Source organism: Procambarus clarkii, chromosome 79, assembly GCF_040958095.1.
Source record: "Procambarus clarkii isolate CNS0578487 chromosome 79, FALCON_Pclarkii_2.0, whole genome shotgun sequence".
NCBI classification, from domain to species: Eukaryota; Metazoa; Arthropoda; class Malacostraca; order Decapoda; family Cambaridae; genus Procambarus; species Procambarus clarkii.
In genome coordinates, this window is record NC_091228.1 from 1,595,049 (window position 1) to 1,615,950 (window position 20,902).

The following is a 20,902-nucleotide window of genomic DNA, read 5'->3' on the forward strand; positions in this document are numbered from 1 at the left end:
TAACAAATTCACCCTCAACATTGACAAAACTTGTTATATTTTGTTTGGTAATAAATCCTCAAATGAAATTAATTTAAGAATAAACAATATACAAATCAGTAGTAAAGTTGATGGTAAATTCCTTGGTGTCCTCATCGATAACAAGCTGAATTTCCAGGGACACATTCTAAATATAGCAAAAAAAGTTTCTAAAACTGTTGGCGTTCTTTCTAAGATCAGATATTATGTTCCTCACCATGCCCTGGTGATGCTCTATTACTCTCTCATCTATCCTTATCTCAACTATGGTATTTGTGCTTGGGGTTCTACTACCCAAAATCATTTACGTCCTCTAATTACCCAACACAAAGCTGCTATTAGAACAATATCTAACTCTGGCCCCAGACAGCACTCGGTACCCTTACTCAAATCTCTGAATATGTTAGATATTAAGTCACTGCACATCCTCTCTTGTGTACTCTATATATTTAAAACTCTGAAATGTAATATCAATCCTGACCTTCAACGCTTCCAAGAAGGTTGTAACAGAACTCATGGGCACCACACCAGAAGTAAATACCTATTTGATATTCCAAGAGTTAGACTTAATCAAACTAGAAATGCTCTACAAATCAAGGGACCCAGAATGTGGAATGACCTTCCCAATTATGTTAAAGACTGTACCTCTCTCAACCAGTTTAAAATGAAAACTAAGTACTACCTAATTAACTCCATATAACCTACCTCACTTCTAAATGTCAACCCATGTCTTACTATTTAAAAAAAAAAATAATGCTGTTTGTTGACTGTTACGACCCTGGGTTCTCCAGTGGAAACCAGAGGTCAAAATTGAGCTATTAAACTTTCTGGTAGTACAGTTGGGTGCATCTTGAGCGACAATTGTTTGTATCTTCCCTGCCAGACGTAAGACTATTCTTGTTTCTCAAAGAGCATTTAAAGACTGAGCTGGGGGGTTGATTATTAAATAATAACATAGGCACCAACTTTGCTTACTAATACTTTCTAATCATTTGTAAAGTAACAACACGTTGCATAGGGGAAGATCTTTAATGTGCTTAGCTGCACGATCAATTAGGCTCCTTCCGGCACCACGACATGCGGGAGGCCTAGCTGGTCGCTAAGAGCGCCCTTCTCTGGCTGGCGTTCATGCGGACGAGACCTACTCTGTGGCTGCACCCCTAATCTCCTCCCTTCTCCTCTTACTTATTTCCCTTACCTTAAGTTCCTGTACCATTAAGTTAAGTATTGTATGATTTCTAAGTGTATCTACTCTGGTAGTAACGATTGGTGAGACCTGGGGGTAGTATTTGCCAGTGTTTTGGGTACCCCTAAGTGTTGTGTTTTGTATTAGGGTACCACGTGGTGTCTCTACCCTAAGCTGCATCCAGCTTCAGTGCTTATCCAGTAGTACTTTACCCTAGCTTGTTATTAGTGTAAACCTTTTATCCTGCCTAAGTGGACCAAGGCTTTTAACGTAAGTTAGTGTGGTAAAGTTATTATTATTATTGTTATTGGTGTGAGTGTATATGGGGGGTTGTTAAGGGGTTAATAAATAAGTACATGAATTACAGAGTATCCCTTCTTCCTGTGTGGAAGCGCAGTGATCAACCCTTAGACTAACATATATGGTCTAGTAGCAAGTTATTACTACTGTGGATAGTTTATTTTGGGGGCCGGGCCTTTTAGCTCTCCCATATTTGATATTCTTGTCTTCTAACTACCCTTACCCCTTAATAGTACCAAGTCCCCCATAGAAGCCCCACACACCATATTTTATAACATTGACCAACTTGTATATCGGCTATTTTCTACCATGTTCCCCCCTTTTTTTTATCTTTTATTATTATTTTTTTCATTCAACACAATTTATACTTTAAGCTCAATTACTATTAACTTTTAGTCTAAGTATTTTTTTCCCCACCTCTCCTTGCCCGAAACGCTATGCGTACTAGTGGCTTTAGGCATTGTATGTACTACCTCTATCTATTAATCCAACAAACGTTGTAAAATCTCTTGTATGTATGTACCTTACCTAAATAAACATTTATTATTTATTATTATTATTATTATTATTATAAAAGTACTTAATTTCATTTTCATTATTTCTTACCTAGTGCTTTACCTCCCACTGTATCTAGTGCTGCTCAATCTCCCAATATATGTACCTAAGCCACATAACTTTACCATTGTAATCTTTGATATCATGATATCATGGTTGTTATATTGAGTGCATATTCTAGTGCGTTATTCCATGAAATGATGAACAACAAGGTGAGGATTGCTGTAACATAGCCAACACCCTAATTAATTCAAAGATCAGTGTCAATGTTCAAATCAAATCGGCTATTAGGATAGATAAAAACAATCCCCGTACCAGTAAGAGAATGCTCATCAAACTTGCAAATCCCTCTGCGAAGTTTGACCTCATACAATCAGCTGCTAAGCAAAAAACCAACCTCTATATAAATGAGTGTCTTACAAAGCAGCGTGGATCCCTCCTCTACAGGCTGCGCCAAATTCGCAAAAAAAACCTGGTCTTATCAAGCAGTGCTACACTAGGAATGGTACGATTTTTGCGAAGAAGGAAATTACAGGAAAAAGATATGAAATAAAATGTGACCAACAACTCCTGGCCTTCTTTAGTGATTGTGGTATATCTGAAAACCTGAACCCGACCAATGCCAGTACTTAAAATAACTCTTTCAGTGCCTGAGCCTAACCTAACTTAATCTACCTTTGTCTAAGGTGCTGTCTCTGCCTTACCTTTTACCTAATGTTCTCTCATTCATATAATTTCCTAAATAATCCATCAAGTCTCCATGCACTTATGCAAGCATCTACCTCAGTTTCGTTGTAAAATTTTACTCTTAAATCTAATCTTACCCTATTCCATTTATATTTTAAATTTATTTGTATTGATCTATATCATTTATTGAAATCAATTATTGATCTCATTTTGTTCTTTTAATTAAATTCATACTAATTATAAGTTAAAACTAGCTTAATAAAATTTATTATCTTTAAGATTATTTTACTTTACAATTATCATTTGTCAAATTTTTTTATACATTCATCTTGACAGTCTCTACTGATTTTTTGTTCTCTCCACCAAACTTGTGCATCCTCCATGGCTATCTAGTGACCTTAATTCTACCTCTAATTGTTTCAATTCTTTTGTTTACTTGCATTTATTGTTGTGTTTTGCCATAATTATTCTCTAATTTAGCAGACTCAATACTTTGTAAGCTCTTATTGTATTGTTATATTATTATATTGTTGTGTTTTGCTATAATTACTTTCTATTTTACAGCAGATTTGTTTTCATCTGTTCCTGTAACTGCTTATCTTATTGTATCGTGACATACTTATCTATATTGATATATATTATCTATCTATTGTTACTTACAGTGTACCTGAGAGTACTTGTAAGCAATCTACCTCATTTTTCATTTTTGCTCAATTTCTTTTTGTATTGCTTAGTCTTGTTTATATTTTTGTTTTGTATATCTATATCTTGTGTTTTGTATAGTCCATGTTTATATGTTTTTTCTTTAATCTCATTTATTACCTAGGTTGCCTAGCCTAGCCATACTCCCTTTCTCCATTGTACCCCTGTAAGCCCCTTTTGTGGTTGTTTTGCACAGTATTGTGTACTTTTTTTTCCCTATTTTATAGCTTATTTCTACCTTGTAATTTGCCTTTCTTTCCTTGTTTTTCCTGCAATCAGCTTTTTTTATGCAGTCAAGTATAGACCCAGAACTTAACCTCTTATCCACTATCTATGACAATAATCACTTTAATGATCTAAATTGCAGATATTTTGCAGCACATGATGTAAACAATGTAGTAACTCATTGTCACAATATCTCTGTAATCAATTTGAACGTTAGATCCCTAGGTAAACACTTCGATGATGTTAGTGCCTTGATTGAAGCTATTGACAACAAATTCTCTTTTATTATACTTAATAATAATAATAATAATATTTATTTAGGTAAAGGTACATACATAAAGAGATTTTACAAAGTTTGTTGGCTTTATAGATAGAGCTAGTACATACAATGCCTAAAGCCACTATTACGCAAAGCGTTTCGGGCAGGAAAAAACACTAATGACTAAAGCTTAAAACTAATGGGTAAAAAGAACAAAATGTGTTGAGTACAAATAAAAATAGAGGTAAAAGAGGGGGGAACATTGTTGAAAAAGCAGCACAAATACAATTACAAATTATTACAGAAAATTACATTCAAACAGCGTTGATTTGAAAAACAAGAAAAAACAAAAAACATACATGGGTTGACAATAGAGGGGTAAGGTAGGTTACAGGGAATTTATTAGGTATAGCTTCGTTTTTAACTTAAACTGGTTGAGAGAGGTACAGTCTTTAACATGGTTGGGAAGGTCATTGCACATTCTGGGCCCCTTGATTTGTAGAGCATTTCTAGTTTGATTAAGTCGTACTCTAGGAATATCAAAACTGTATTTATTTCTGGTGTGGTGCTCATGGGTTCTGTTACAACCTTCTATGAAGCTTTTGAGATCAGGATTGGCATTATAGTTTAGCGTCTTATATATGTATAATACACATGAGAGAATGTGCAGTGACTTAATGTCTAACATATTCAGAGATTTGAGTAGGGGTACCGAGTGATGTCTGGGGCCAGAATTGGATATTGTCCTAATAGCAGCTTTGTGTTGAGTAATTAGAGGACGTAAGTGATTTTGGGTAGTAGAGCCCCAAGCACAAATACCATAGTTGAGATATGGATAGATAAGGGAGTAATAGAGAGTCACCAGGGCAGGGCGTGGTACATAATATCTGATCTTAGAAAGAATGCCCACAGTTTTTGAAACTTTTTTTGATATGTTTAGAATGTGTCCCTGGAAATTCAGCTTGTGGTCAATGAGAATGCCAAGGAATTTGCCATCTAATTTGTTACAAATTTGGGTATTGTTTATTTTGAGGTTTATTTGATTAGAGGATTTATTGCCAAACAGAATATAGAAAGTTTTGTCAATGTTAAGGGTGAGTTTGTTGGCAGTTAGCCACAGATGGACTTTATTTAGCTCAGTATTTACTGTGGCATTTAGAGCAAGGGGATCAGGACTGGAGTAAATGAAGGTTGTGTCGTCAGCAAATAGAATTGGTTTGAGGTGTTGGGAGGCATTTGGAAGGTCATTAATGTAGATGAGAAAGAGGAGAGGGCCAAGTATGCTGCCCTGTGGAACACCAATGTTGATGGGTAGGGTGGGAGAAATTGTATTATTCACAGAAACACATTGGAGCCTGTCAGTAAGGTAGGATTTGAGGTATTGTAGGGAGTGTCCTCTGACACCATAATGATGTAATTTAAGAAGAAGGTTTTGGTGGTTGACAGTATCGAAAGCTTTACGCAGGTCCACAAATAACCCAACAGGGAACTCATTTTTATCAAGAGCTGTATGAATCGAGTTAAGCATACTAATAAGTGCATCGTTAGTGCTTTTTTTGGGCCTGAAGCCATATTGGCAAGGGCTAAGTATATTGAGTTTGGCTAGATATGAGTAAAGCTGCTTATAGATTAGTTTTTCAAACATTTTTGACAAGTTTGGCAGGATTGATATAGGTCTGTAGTTGTTAACAACTGTGAGATCACCACATTTGTGGACAGGCGTTACTCTCGCTTTTTTTAGAATATCTGGAAAGGTTTGGAGTTCAAGTGACTTGTTGAAGAGCAAAGCAATAGCAGGGGCTAAAGATCTGGAGGCTTTTTTGTAGATTAAAGTTGGTATCTCCTCAAGGGCACCAGACTTGGTTTTAAGGGAAAGGATTATCTCATTGACGTCAGTGGAATTAATAGGCTTTAGGTACAGAGACTGGGGATAGTTACCTGTAAGATAGTCCTTAATGTCAGTACTGGAAGATGGAATATCATTAGCAAGGGATGAACCAATGGAAGAGAAGAACCTATTGAACTCAATAGCAGAATCAGAGGCTGAAAGCTGACCATCGTTATTAGACAGGAGAGTCGGTTTGTTATTTAAAGACTTCTTTGATCCCAATATTTGTGAAATTGTTCTCCAAGTTTGTTTAATGTTGCTCTTTATTTGGGTAAATTTATCTTCGTAGTATTTAGTTTTGGCTCGTCTAATTATCTTAGATAGGAATAATGAGTAATTCTTTGAGAATTCTTTGGAGACAATTCCTAACCTATACTTCTTCTCAAGGTCATGTTTTTTATTAATAGATTTAAGTATTCCCTTTGTAAGCCAGGGATTGTTAAGCCTTTTGGTTGTGACTTGTTTTGTAAGCATAGGACAGTAGGTATTATAAAGGCTAAGAGTTTTTTGAAGAAAAGATTGAACTGCTAGGTTGATGTCCTCTATATTACCTAATTCGGACTCCCAGTTGACATTATCAGTAGCAGTTATAAAATTGTCTATAGCAGTTTCATTGTGTAGTCTAAAACGTATCTCTCTTGACTCAAGAGGTGGTTTGCTAATGTTAGTTAAGAGAAATGTGGGGTAATGGTCTGTAGTGCTATCGGTGATTATACCTGAAGTAAGCGGAGAGGTTATGTTTGTCCAGATGTGATCTAGAGTCGTGGCAGTGCTATCAGTGATTCTAGTAGGTCTAGTGATTAAGGGTATGAGGAAGCAGGAATTCATACAGCTGAGGAAGCTAACAGCAGTAGGGTGTTCTGGCTCGCAGAGGTCAATATTAAAGTCCCCTGCGATAATTAGGTGGTTTTTGTTCAGTCTGTTATCAAGTATTAGATTTCTAAGGTTTGAGTTGAATACGGACACATCAGTGCTAGGAATTCTATAAACTGCACCCACAGTCAGGACAGACTCGGCACCCTTGACTCTGAAGCTGGCGAAGATATACTCCCCATAGCAGTCTCTAGTTCTAATTTCTTTTAAGCATGTTAGTTCTTGGTGGTAGTAAAGAGCAGTGCCACCACCTCTCTGAAGTTGACGACAGTTGTAGATTGCTGAGTAGTTAGGCATGTTAAAGAGTTGAGTAGTATCCTCTTTCAACCATGTTTCAGTAAGTATAATAAAAGAGAATTTGTTGTCAATAGCTTCAATCAAGGCACTAACATCATCGAAGTGTTGAACTTACTGAAACATGGTTGAAAGAGGATACTACTCAACTCTTTAACATGCCTAACTACTCAGCAATTCACAACTGTCGTCAACTTCTGAGAGGTGGTGGCACTGCTCTTTACTACCACCAAGAACTAACATGCTTAAAAGAAATTAGAACTAGAGACTGCTATGGGGAGTATATCTTCGCCAGCTTCAGAGTCAAGGGTGCCGAGTCTGTCCTGTCTGTGGGTGCAGTTTATAGAATTCCTAACACTGATGTGTCCGAATTCAACTCAAACCTTAGAAATCTAATACTTGATAACAGACTGAACAAAAACCACCTAATTATCGCAGGGGACTTTAATATTGACCTCTGCGAGCCAGAACACCCTACTGCTGTTAGCTTCCTCAGCTGTATGAATTCCTGCTTCCTCATACCCTTAATCACTAGACCTACTAGAATCACTGATAGCACTGCCACGACTCTAGATCACATCTGGACAAACATAACCTCTCCGCTTACTTCAGGTATAATCACCGATAGCACTACAGACCATTACCCCACATTTCTCTTAACTAACATTAGCAAACCACCTCTTGAGTCAAGAGAGATACGTTTTAGACTACACAATGAAACTGCTATAGACAATTTTATAACTGCTACTGATAATGTCAACTGGGAGTCCGAATTAGGTAATATAGAGGACATCAACCTAGCAGTTCAATCTTTTCTTCAAAAAACTCTTAGCCTTTATAATACCTACTGTCCTATGCTTACAAAACAAGTCACAACCAAAAGGCTTAACAATCCCTGGCTTACAAAGGGAATACTTAAATCTATTAATAAAAAACATGACCTTGAGAAGAAGTATAGGTTAGGAATTGTCTCCAAATAATTCTCAAAGAATTACTCATTATTGCTATCTAAGATAATTAGACGAGCCAAAACTAAATACTACGAAGATAAATTTACCCAAATAAAGAGCAACATTAAACAAACTTGGAGAACAATTTCACAAATATTGGGATCAAAGAAGTCTATAAATAACAAACCGACTCTCCTGTCTAATAACGATGGTCAGCTTTCAGCCTCTGATTCTGCTATTGAGTTCAATAGGTTCTTCTCTTCCATTGGTTCATCCCTTGCTAATGATATTCCATCTTCCAGTACTGACATTAAGGACTATCTTACAGGTAACTATCCACAGTCTCTGTACCTAAAGCCTATTAATTCCACTGACGTCAGTGAGATAATCCTTTCCCTTAAAACCAAGTCTGGTGCCCTTGAGGAGATACCAACTTTAATCTACAAAAAAGCCTCCAGATCTTTAGCCCCTGCTATTGCTTTGCTCTTCAACAAGTCACTTGAACTCCAAACCTTTCCAGATATTCTAAAAAAAAGCAAGAGTAACGCCTGTCCACAAATGTGGTGATCTCACAGATGTTAACAACTACAGACCTATATCAATCCTGCCAAACTTGTCAAAAATGTTTGAAAAACTAATCTATAAGCAGCTTTACTCATATCTAGCCAAACTCAATATACTTAGCCCTTGCCAATATGGCTTCAGGCCCAAAAAAAGCACTAACGATGCACTTATTAGTATGCTTAACTCGATTCATACAGCTCTTGATAAAAATGAGTTCCCTGTTGGCTTATTTGTGGACCTGCGTAAAGCTTTCGATACTGTCAACCACCAAAACCTTCTTCTTAAATTACATCATTATGGTGTCAGAGGACACTCCCTACAATACCTCAAATCCTACCTTACTGACAGGCTCCAATGTGTTTCTGTGAATAATACAATTTCTCCCACCCTACCCATCAACATTGGTGTTCCCCAGGGCAGCATACTTGGCGCTCTCCTCTTTCTCATCTACATTAATGACCTTCCAAATGCCTCCCAACACCTCAAACCAATTCTATTTGCTGACGACACAACCTTCATTTACTCCAGTCCTGATCCCCTTGCTCTAAATGCCACAGTAAATACTGAGCTTAATAAAGTCCGTCTGTGGCTAACTGCCAACAAACTCACCCTTAACATTGACAAAACTTTCTATATTCTGTTTGGCAATAAATCCTCTAATCAAATAAATCTCAAAATAAACAATACCCAAATTTGTAACAAATTAGATGGCAAATTCCTTGGCATTCTCATTGACCACAAGCTGAATTTCCAGGGACACATTCTAAACATATCAAAAAAAGTTTCAAAAACTGTGGGCATTCTTTCTAAGATCAGATATTATGTACCACGCCCTGCCCTGGTGACTCTCTATTACTCCCTTATCTATCCATATCTCAACTATGGTATTTGTGCTTGGGGCTCTACTACCCAAAATCACTTACGTCCTCTAATTACTCAACACAAAGCTGCAATTAGGACAATATCCAATTCTGGCCCCAGACATCACTCGGTACCCCTACTCAAATCTCTGAATATGTTAGACATTAAGTCACTGCACATTCTCTCATGTGTATTATACATATATAAAACGCTAAACTATAATGCCAATCCTGATCTCAAAAGCTTCATAGAAGGTTGTAACAGAACCCATGAGCACCACACCATAAATAAATACAGTTTTGATATTCCTAGAGTACGACTTAATCAAACCAGAAATGCTCTATAAATCAAGGGGCCCAGAATGTGGAATGACCTTCCCAACCATGTTAAAGACTGTACCTCTCTCAACCAGTTTAAGTTAAAAACGAAGCTATACCTAATAAATTCCCTGTAACTCACCTTACCCCTCTGTTGTCAACCCATGTATGTTTTTTGTTTTTTTTTGTTTTTCAAATCAACGCTGTTTGAATGTAATTTACTGTAATAATTTGTAATTGTATTTGTGCTGCTTTTTCAACAATGTTCCCCCCTCTTTTACCTCTATTTTTATTTGTACTCAACACATCTTATTCTTTTTACCCATTAGTTTTAAGCTTTAGTCATTAATGTTTTTCCTGCCCGAAACGCTTTGCGTAATAGTGGCTTTAGGCATTGTATGTACTAGCTCTATCTATAAAGCCAACAAACTTTGTAAAATCTCTTTATGTATGTACCTTACCTAAATAAAATTATTATTAATATTATTATTATTATTATGAAATGATCCTCAAATTGTGCTTCAGTGAACCAATTGATAACCCTAAAATTTTACCCTAACTGTAGTAATCCGTATCTTCATAGATTTTTGTTATTATTATGTGTTAATCTAATCTTTGTTTATTTGTGTCAAAATTTCTTACAATGTACCTGTGAAAATGTTTTGTCAATTTTACTGGAATTTATCTACTTAAAATTATCTGTTAGATTAAGGACTTGCCCGAAACGCTATCCGTGCTAGTGGCTTTACAAAAATGTAAAATCAACATTACTATGTTCTCTCTAAACCCCCAATGTACCTTCTTGTATATAAATAAAAGATAAATAAATAGTGGCTCTACAAGATTGTAAAACGTCAAGTCTCTGTACTCTCATGAATCCAATGTACCTTCTTGTATATAAAGAAATAAAATAAAATAAAATAAAATAAAATAAACATTCTTAAACCTAAATTATTTACTGACGATAATACCCTCATCTACTCAGACCCCCAACCCACACATTTTAAATAATGTTGTAAATAATGAATTAAAAAAGTTCACTTATCAAGCAAAAACTCACACTAAACATAGAAAAAACCGTCTACATCTTATTTGGAAGTAAATCAACAAATGAAATTCAGCTTCAGATAAGCAGTGTTAACATCAGCAATAAAAATGATGGAAAGTTCCTTGGCCTGTACAAGAAGACTCAACTTCAACACCCACATACAACACGTAACTAAGAAAGTCTCTAAAACAGTTGGTATACTCTCTAAAATCAGATATTATGTACCTTACTCTGCTCTCCTGTCACTATATTATGCACTAATCTATCCCTATCTTAGTTATGGTATCTGTGTATGGAGTTCAACCTCTGCAAACTACCTCAAGTTCATCATCACACAACAAAAATCTGCTATCAGAACAATAACAAATTCTGCTTTCAAGCAACATTCAGCCCCTCCCCCCCTGTTTAAATCCCTAAACATGCTAAACATAAACTCACTCTACACATTCTCTTGTACCATCTACATTTACAAAAACCCTGTTCTTAAATGCATACCCTGATCTGAAACTCTTCCTGGACAGATGTAATAGGACCCATAATCACCACACCAGTAATAAATATCTCTTTGATATCCCCAGAGTTAAACTTAATCTGTGTAAACACTCTATGCAAATAAAGGGACCTAGTCTATGGAGCTCACTCCCTAACCTAACGAATTGAAAAGCTGTGCAACTTTTGCATTATTCAATAACAAAACCAAAAATTACCTAATTTCATCTTCATAGTTTCCTACCTAGTGCTTTAAACTCCCAATCTATCTAGTGCTACCCAATTCCCCAATATATATACCAAGCCAAATAACTTTACCAATGTAATCACTGATATATTATATCACGGTTATTATATTCAACACATATTGTGTGCTACCCAATCCCTCAATACATATGTACCTAAGCATACAACTTTTCCATTGTGATCATTGTTGTCATCTTATATATGTACTATCAATGTGCTTTAATGTGGCTACTAATCTTTGTCAAATTTTCTTACTATGTACCTGTTAACATTTTATAAATGTTGCTAGAAATTACCTACTTAATATTATCTGTTAGATTAAGGACTTGCCCGAAACGCTATGCGTACTAATGGCTTTACAAGAATGTAAACACACCATGCTATGTACTCTCATAAATCCAATATACCTTCTTGTATATATATAAATAAATAAATTAGTATCCCACAACTTTTAGTCCATTTTCTTCCTTAGGATATTCTCTCAGAAATGTCACTAGTAAAGCACAAGCTTAAACTAAGTCCCCCTTCGTTTGCTTGTGTTTTTCATTTATTCTGTCTAAGGTCCAAAAGCTTAGGTTACAATAACATATAGGTATACTTGAATTGTTTCTTACATTGTTTACGTGGAAACCGTTTTGTAATCTGAGTACAGAGTATGAAGCTATCATTCGTTCTCAATGTGATAACTATTACAGTAACTATTATTATCAAGTATTTATGCAAATTTCTTTCAATAAAATAGTAATTTTATTCCCTTATTTACTAATGTTTTCATATAGTAAATTTTTGTATTAATATAATAAAATCTTATATAGTGATTTTAAGAATTCATCAATTATGAAATTTGCTCCCAAAAATAGCCAAAAATACACAAGTTTACTCGGTTTTTGAGTATAGATGAATGTAACCTTCTGTATTTTTGTCGGATGAATAATCCATAATATATACTATATTAATCATATATTTAGTAATGAGAATTTACAGTTTCCTCTTTCTTATGTACATTAATGACCTTCCAAATGCCTCCCAACACCTCAAACCACTTCTGTTTGCTGACGACACAACCTTCATTTTCTCCAGTCCTGACCCCCTTGCTCTAAATATCACAGTGAACACTGAACTGAATAAAGTCCATCTCTGGCTAACTGCCAACAAACTCACCCTCAACATTGACAAAACGTTCACTATTTCGTTTGGCAATAAATCCTCAAATCAAATTAATCTCAGGATAAACAATATCCAAATTTGTAACAAAGTAGAGGGCAAATTCCTTGGTGTTCTTATAAATAACAAGCTGAATTTCCAGCGACACATTCTAAATATATCAAACAGAGTTTCAAAAACTGTTGGCATTCTTTCTAAGATCAGATATTATGTACCTCGCCCTGCCCTGGTGACGCTCTATTACTCTCTCATCTATCCTCATCTTACCTATGGTATTTGTGCTTGGGGTTCTGCCACCCAAAATCATTTATGTCCTCTAATTACTCAACACAAAGCTCCTATTAGAACAATATCTAACTCTGGCCCCAGACATCACTTGGTACCCTTACTCAAATCTCTGAATATGTTAGTTATTAAGTAAGTAACTGCACATCCTCTCATGTGTATTTTATATATATACAACGCTGAACTGTAATGTCAATCCTGACCTTAAAAGTTTCCTAGAAGGTAACAGATCCCATGAGCACCACACCAGAAATAAATACAGTTTTGATATTCCCAGAGTACGACTTAATAAAACTAGAAATGCTCTACAAATCAAGGTGCCCAGAATGTGGAATGACCTTCCCAATTATGTTAAAGACTGTACCTCACCCAACCAGTTTAAGATAAAAACTAAGTACTACCTAATTAACTCCATGTAACCTACCTCACACCCAAAATGTCAACCCATGTCTTCTATTTTAAACAATGTTGTCCGTTGACCAAATTGTATTTTCGCTATTTTTTCTGCCATGTTCCCCCCCCCCCCTTTTATTTTTTTATTTTCTCAACATAATTTATACTTTAATCTCAATTAATATTAAGTTTTAATCTTAGTGTTTTTCCTGCCTGAAACGCTTTGCATAATAGTGGCTTTAGGCATTGTATGTACTAGCTCTATCTATAAATCCATCAACGTTTTATATCTCACCTTGTATGTATGTACTTTACCTGAATAAATATTTGATTTTCTTTGATTTTCTTTGATTTGATTTGATTTGACATGGGAGCCACCTTGAGTGATCTGCAGAAGGCTGACCCCACTCTTGCAGAATGTCACAATGTAGCTCTTTCTAAGGAGGAGATTGTAAATGCAGTGACTGGTTACTATTACAAGGATCAGATTTTGATGAGAAAACGGAGACCACAGAGTTCTCCCTTGTCAAATGAGTGGGAGATAGTACACCAGGTTATGTTGCCTACCTGCTATAGAGCGAGAGTTTTGGCAGCTGTTCATGATGACCCTATGGGGGGATATCAAGGCATTAACATTACTTATCATAAGATCTTTAAGTATCTCTACTGGTTCAAGCTGAAAAGCGATGTGGCAAAATTTTGTAACTCATGTGTCCCGTGTCAGCTTATTGTGAAACCAAGCCAGACACCACCTAAAGCTCCTCTAAGGCCTATTGTTGTACCGGAGGAACCTTTTTTTCATGTGGTAATGGACTGTGTTGGTCCATTACCTAGGACCAAGTCTGGTAATATTTACTTGATAACCATGATGTGTATCATGACCTGTTACCCGGAGGCTTTCGCTATAAGGAACATCCGAGCAAGGACTGTCGTTGCTTGTATGTTGCAATTTTTCTCTACTTTTGGACTGCCTCGGGTCGTGCAAACCGATAATGGTACTAACTTTAAGTCTGATACGTTTGTAATTCTGTAATACATTTGTAATTCTGTAATTAAGAGTAATTCTGTAAGGAGAATGGAATAACTCATAAGGTTTCTAGCCCATTTCATCCACACAGTCAGGGGGTAATTGAGCGGTTCCATAACACTTCGAAACAGATGCTGAAGACATCGTGTGAAAATTCAAATAGGGCTTGGGATAAGTCCTTGCCATATGTTTTATTTGCTGCTCTAGAGGGGGTTACAACGTTTACTGGGTTGCTCTCCTTTTGAGTTAGTCTTTGGCCATAAAGTCTTTGGACCCTTACAAATGTTACAGGAGAATCTGTTAGGTAACGTAACATTGACCGAAGGTTCGGCTTTCTTTGCACAATACCACCAGAGACTCAGTGACTGTAAGTGGCTGCATTAAAATATCTCAGGAAGACCCAAGAAAACATGAAGGAACGACACGATGCTAAGGCTAAGTTGAGGGTATTTCAGCCTGGTGACGCTGTCCTCGTAATAAAACCTCGATTGGGGAACACTGTCTCACAAGTACAAAGGCACTATATAGTGACAGAAAAGGTTGGGGACCTCACGTACAAAGTAAGACACTCTGACAAATGTAACCAGGTGATGCTGGTACACTGGAACCGTCTGAAGAAGTTCCAGGGCCCCATGCCTGTCACTCTAACCAATGTTTCCTTTTCCAGTGAGGGAGGGGATAATTGTCCTGGGGACCCAACTAATCTCATTTTCAATAATTCTAGTTTTGTGAATGCAGGGGGGAGGCTGTCCCATTTGCTGATGTTCCAATGTAAAGAGGTACAGTCGTTACTTGGCGAATTCTCCAGTTTGTTCGGGGAGGTCCCGACCCATACTGACACCATCTACCATGATGTCAAGTTGATGAATTACACCCCCATTCGTATTCAACCCTACTGCATGAGTCCGGGGAAGAAGGCCATCGTGCGGAAAGAAGTAGACTTCCTGCTCATTTGTAGAGTAAATCTGAGTAAACTTGGGATAGGACTGCTGTACGATAAGTTGAGTAGTCTGCTGGCAGCGAGTGAGCTGGGGAAGGAGAAGGAGACGCTCTCTCTTCTCTGTTGGCTGGCTGTGGTGAAAGGAACCTCCTCCCCTTCCTCTCGTTTCTTTATTTCTGTGTCTTTGATACCCAGCTAAGTATACTGTGTAGCGTTCTCATTGTCTGGCATAGGCATGTTCTAATGTGCAGAATAATATACTTTGTATGAATTAGGTGTTCCTAGTGTTTGTATTACTAGTTATTCTAAAAGGGGTCCAAGTGGAACCACGTGGTCTCCCTACCCTAAGCTGACTCAAGCTTCTAGCTCTCCACTAGTAGTACTTTACCCTAGCTTGTTCTGTGTGTAAACCTTGTATCCTGCTTATGTGGACCAAGGCTTTTAACGTAAGATAGTGTGGTAAAGTATTTATTATTATTGTTATTGGTGTGAATGTATATGGGGGGTTGTTAAGGGGTTAATAAATAAGTAAGTTAGCAAAGGAGCATCCATTTTTCCTGTGTAGGAGATCTTTGATCAACCTCTAGGCTGACTACTGGTGTAATAAGCCACTACAAGTTTATTTCTATATATTTCTATATAGTGGGGGCCAGGCCTTTGAGATCTCCCATATTTGATAACCCTTAATGCTAACTACTACCCTTACATCCATGTTATTCTAGATCCCCCATAGTACAGATTTCCCTTATCTAACAAGTAGGGGCCTGACCGGGAGGAACAGTAAATTGAAAAAAAATGTAATTTTTGAGTGCCAAAACTAAAAATTCTTGTTTTCCGCAGAACGGTTGTGTGTTAGCCTAGGGTCCAGCTCATCTAGCAAAGGATTCATTTTTACTGACTGAACACCCAGCTGGATCTCTTCACGATTGAGGTAAGTGTGGCCTTGTGTTGGGCCCGTGCAAAGTTTTGTTTTTTCCAATTTTTATTTTTTAATTTTTTCTTTGGCTAGGAGCTAAATTAATTAGTGATGGAGGCTAAAATGCAGGAACTGGCAAAGGATCCTTCAGTGATAGAGATCAAGGAGCTTACCAAGTTTAATTTAGTATTGTTAGGCAAGGAATTTGGCCTAGAGTTAAATGACACGGATAAAAAGTGGACTTTGGTGAATGAAATATTACAACATTGTATGGATCAAGAACTATTGCCAGGTGATACACCTTTATGCCAACCTAGCCAAGCGGAAAGTGCAACTCATAGGGACAGAGAGTTAGCTCTAGAGTTAGCAAAAATAAAATTAGAGGAGCAAAAACTCAAAACCAAGGAGGCTAGAATTAGAGCGAATGCCACTGGACCTCCACCTGCCGGGGATTCAAACCCCAGGCATTATGAGAAAAAGCATAACTTGCCTGAATTTTCAGAGTCGGACCCTGAAAGGTTTTTCAACCATTTTCAGAGATTGGCCATGTCCATGAACTGGCCAAAGGAAGAGTGGGTGAAAATCCTACAGGGAAGACTTAGGGGTAAGGCCCAAGATATTTTTATAAATATGCCTAACGAAGAGTGTTTTGAATATGATAAAGTCAGGGAACGTATTTTGCGGGCATATGAAATTACGCCTGAAGCTCACCGCCAAGCTTATCGCAACCTTAGGCCTACTCACAACCAACGGCTCACTGAAATTGCTAATGATCAAATTAGATTGTTTGATAAATGGATTCGCTCGGCGAAAGCCGAAACATACGAGGCACTCAGGAAGGTAGTTTTAATGGAGCATTTTATAGATAATATGCCAGAGAATGTTGCACAATTTATTAGAAGTAGAGTAGAGGTAGATTCTAAAATAGGGGATTTGGCCAAGATGGCAGAAAACTACCAGTTGGCGGGCAAAAGGCCCGATAAAAATAATTATACCCAACAGAGTAGCAAAACTTATACCCACAGCCAGTCCAGACCAGCTCATTCTAACCCTTTAACTACTGCACCTTCTGTTTCAGACATAATTAACCCTGTTAAATTGTCTAACCCCACGACACCTAAGAGTGAACCGAAGGGTAATTCTGTTAGTAATGTCTCTTCTCCCCGACGTATCTGTGGTCACTGCAAACGTCCAAACAACGTTATTAGCCGTTGTTGGCAACTGTACCCGGAAAAAAGACCCAATGCTCTAGTTGTGACACAGGGCTTGAGGCCTTCGGAAGGGTTAGGGAGTAAGACCTCCAACCCACAGTGGTTGGACTTGCTTACCCTATTCTTATCGAAAGGGAGACTACTTTTGTCTGAGGGTTCTTCCTGGAAGGACGTGGTGATCTTCAGAGACACCGGTGCCATCCAGACTTTAATTTTAGAGAGTGCTTTGCAAGGTGCCAACACTCTCGACACTGGAGAGGTGGTACTGGTCGAGGGTGTCACTAGTGATACTCGAGCAGTACCCCTCCATAAGGTTACCCTGGAATCTGATTTCCACAAGGGTGTTTGTACAGTCGGAGTCACTTCGTACCTACCTTTCCCTAATGTTGATGTAATAGTTGGTAATGATTTAGCAGGGGATAAGGTAGGGGACTCCAGACTGCCTATTATGTTGCCTACCCCTAAGGTTTGCCTGGATCTACCTGCCGCAGAGGATAATGTTGTGTACCCTGCGTGCACGGTGACCCGGTCTATGGGACTTCAATGTAAGGGGCAGCCCTGTGCTTGCCAAGGTTGTAAATCCCGAGGACACGAGGAACTTTCCGAGTGGTGAAAGCCAAGTGGACCTTGCGGACACGTTCATGGCCCGACTCGATGACGTGGCCGAGGACATTGTGGAGAGCCTGTCACCGCCGCCTACCGAGAGTAGTGGGAAGGTGGAGGAGAACCCTGTTGAGCCTCGGCCAATGGTATCTGACCAAGGTCTGGACGCCTCCTTGAGTGAGTTACAGAAAGCTGACCCCAGTCTTGCAGATTGTCATGAGGCAGCCATCTCTATGAAGGAAATTGTAGACGCAGCAACTGGGTACTACTACAATGATCTGATTTTGATGAGAAAATCGAGACCACAGAGTGCTCCCTTGTCAAAATGAGTGGGAGGTAGTCCACCAGGTTATGTTGCTGACCTTCTATAGAGAAAGAGTTTTGGCAGCTGCTCATGATGATCCTATGGAGGGACATCAAGGTATTAATATTACGTATCACAAAATCTTAAAGTATTTTTTCTGGCCCAAGCTGAAAAGCGATGTGGCAAAATTTTGTAATACATGTATTGTTTGTCAACTTGTTGGGAAACCAAACCAGACTCCACCTAAAGCTCCTCTAAGGCCTATTGTTGCTCCAGAGGAACCATTTTCTCATGTGGTAATGGACTGTGTTGGTCCATTACCTAGAACTAAGTCTGGTAATATTTACCTAATCACGATGATGTGTATCACTACTCGTTACCCAGAGGCTTTTGCTGTAAGGAACATCCGAGCAAAGACTGTTGTTGCTCGTATGTTGCATTTTTTTTCCACTTTTGGACTGCCTCGGGTCGTGCAAACTGACAATGGTACTAACTTTAAGTCTGATATTTTTGAACAATTTTGTAAGGACCATGGAATAACTCATAAGGTTTCCAGCCCATACCATCCACAGAGTCAGGGGGTAATTGAACGTTTCCATCTAACTCTGAAGCAGATGTTGAAGACATCGTGCAAGAGTTCCCACACCTTCTGGGATGAGAATTTTCCGTATGTTTTGTTTAGCTAGAGAGGGATTACAAAGTTCACTGGGTTGTTCTCCTTTTGAGTTAGTCTTTGACCATAAAGTGCGTGGACCCTTGCAAATGTTACAGGAGAATCTGTTAGGGAACGTAACGTTAACCGAAGGTTCGGCTTTCTTTGCGCAACACCACCAGAGACTCAAGGACTGCAAGGCGGCGGCACTAAAGTATCTTGGGAAGGCCCAAGAAAAGATGAAAGAATGTAACGATGCTAAATCTAAGTTGCGGGTATTTCAGCCTGGCGACCCTGTCCTGGTATTAAAGCCTCGACTAGGGAACACTATGTCCCACAAGTACGAAGGCCCCTACATTGTGACAGAAAAGACTGGGGACCTCACGTACAAAGTGAGGCACTCTGACAAGCGTAACCAGGTAATGCTCGTACATGTAAATCGGCTGAAGAAGTTCCAGGGCCCCAGGCCCATTGCACTAACCAATGTTTCCATTTCCAGTGAGGGAGGGGATGATTGTTCTGGGGACCCAACTATGTCATTCTCAATAATTCTAGTTCTGTGAATGCTGTGGAGGAAGGACTGTCCCATTTGCAGATGGCCTTACGTGAAGAGGTGCAGCCGTTGCTTGAAGAATTCTCCAGTCTGTTCGGGGAGGTCCCGACCCAGACTGATGCCCTTTGCAATGATGTCAAGTTGACGGACTACACCCCCATTCGCCTTCAACCGGATGAGTCCAGAAAAGAAGGCCATCGTATGGAAGGAGGTCGACTTCTTGCTCCAGCACGGCCTCATCCGGCCGAGCCAGGGCTCTTGGTGCTCGCCCTGCCTTTTGGTCCCCAAACCAGACGGCTCCTGGCGATTATGCTCCGACTACCAGCAGCTCAACAAGGTGACCATTGTGGATGCCTATCCGTTGCCCCGTCTCGAGGACTGCATCGACGAAATCGGGAACGCCACGTATGTCTCGAAATTCGATCTCTCAAGGGGGTACTATCAAATCCCACTCACTGAACGTGCTAAACAACTAACTGCGTTCGTGACACCAGAGGGTGTTTTTGAGTATCAAGTGTTACCGTTCAGCATGTGTAATGCCCCTGCCACGTTCCAGAGGCTAATGAACTCTTTGCTCGCTAATGTGCCAAATTGTCGGGCGTATTCAGATGATATTGTGCTCTTTGATAGTAATTGGGCTGACCACATAGCTAGGTTATGCCAGTTGTTCACAATTTTGAAGAATGCAAATCTTACCTTAAATGCAAAAAAGTGTCATTTTGGCCAAGGCACAGTGACGTACCTCGGTTATGAAGTGGGCCAAGGAAAAGTGTTACCTCGGCAAGATAAAATCACTGCCATTCTGGAGTATCCTGTGCTTCAGTCTAAAAAGGACATTCAACGATTTATCGGTATGTGTGTGTACAATCAACGCTTTTGTCAGAACTTTTCCAGTGTTGCCACTCCTCTCACAGACTTGTTGCGGAAGGCCGTTAAATTTAAGTGGTCATCAGACTGTGCAGAGGCATTTAAAAATTTGAAATTGATCTTAGCTTCCGCCCCAGTGCTTGCTAGTCCAAGGTTTGACCGACCGTTTAAAATTCATGTTGACGCGTCTGACTCGGGTGCTGGTGCAGTGTTGTTGCAAACTGGGGATGATCAGGTGGAACACCCAGTATATTATTACTCTGTGAAATTTGACAAGGCACAATGCAATTATTCAGTGGTAGAGAAAGAGGCATTGGTGCTAGTGTTAACATGTAAAAAGTTTGAAGTTTACCTCACAGGTAATATAGTGGAAATGTACACGGACCATAGCCCACTAGTCTTCCTGACTCAGATGAAGGGGAAGAATAAACGCATCCTCAGGTGGGCATTGTACCGACAGGACTTCAATCTGTCTATTATCCACCTACCAGGCCGGCTCAACGTGATAGCCGACGCTCTGTCCCG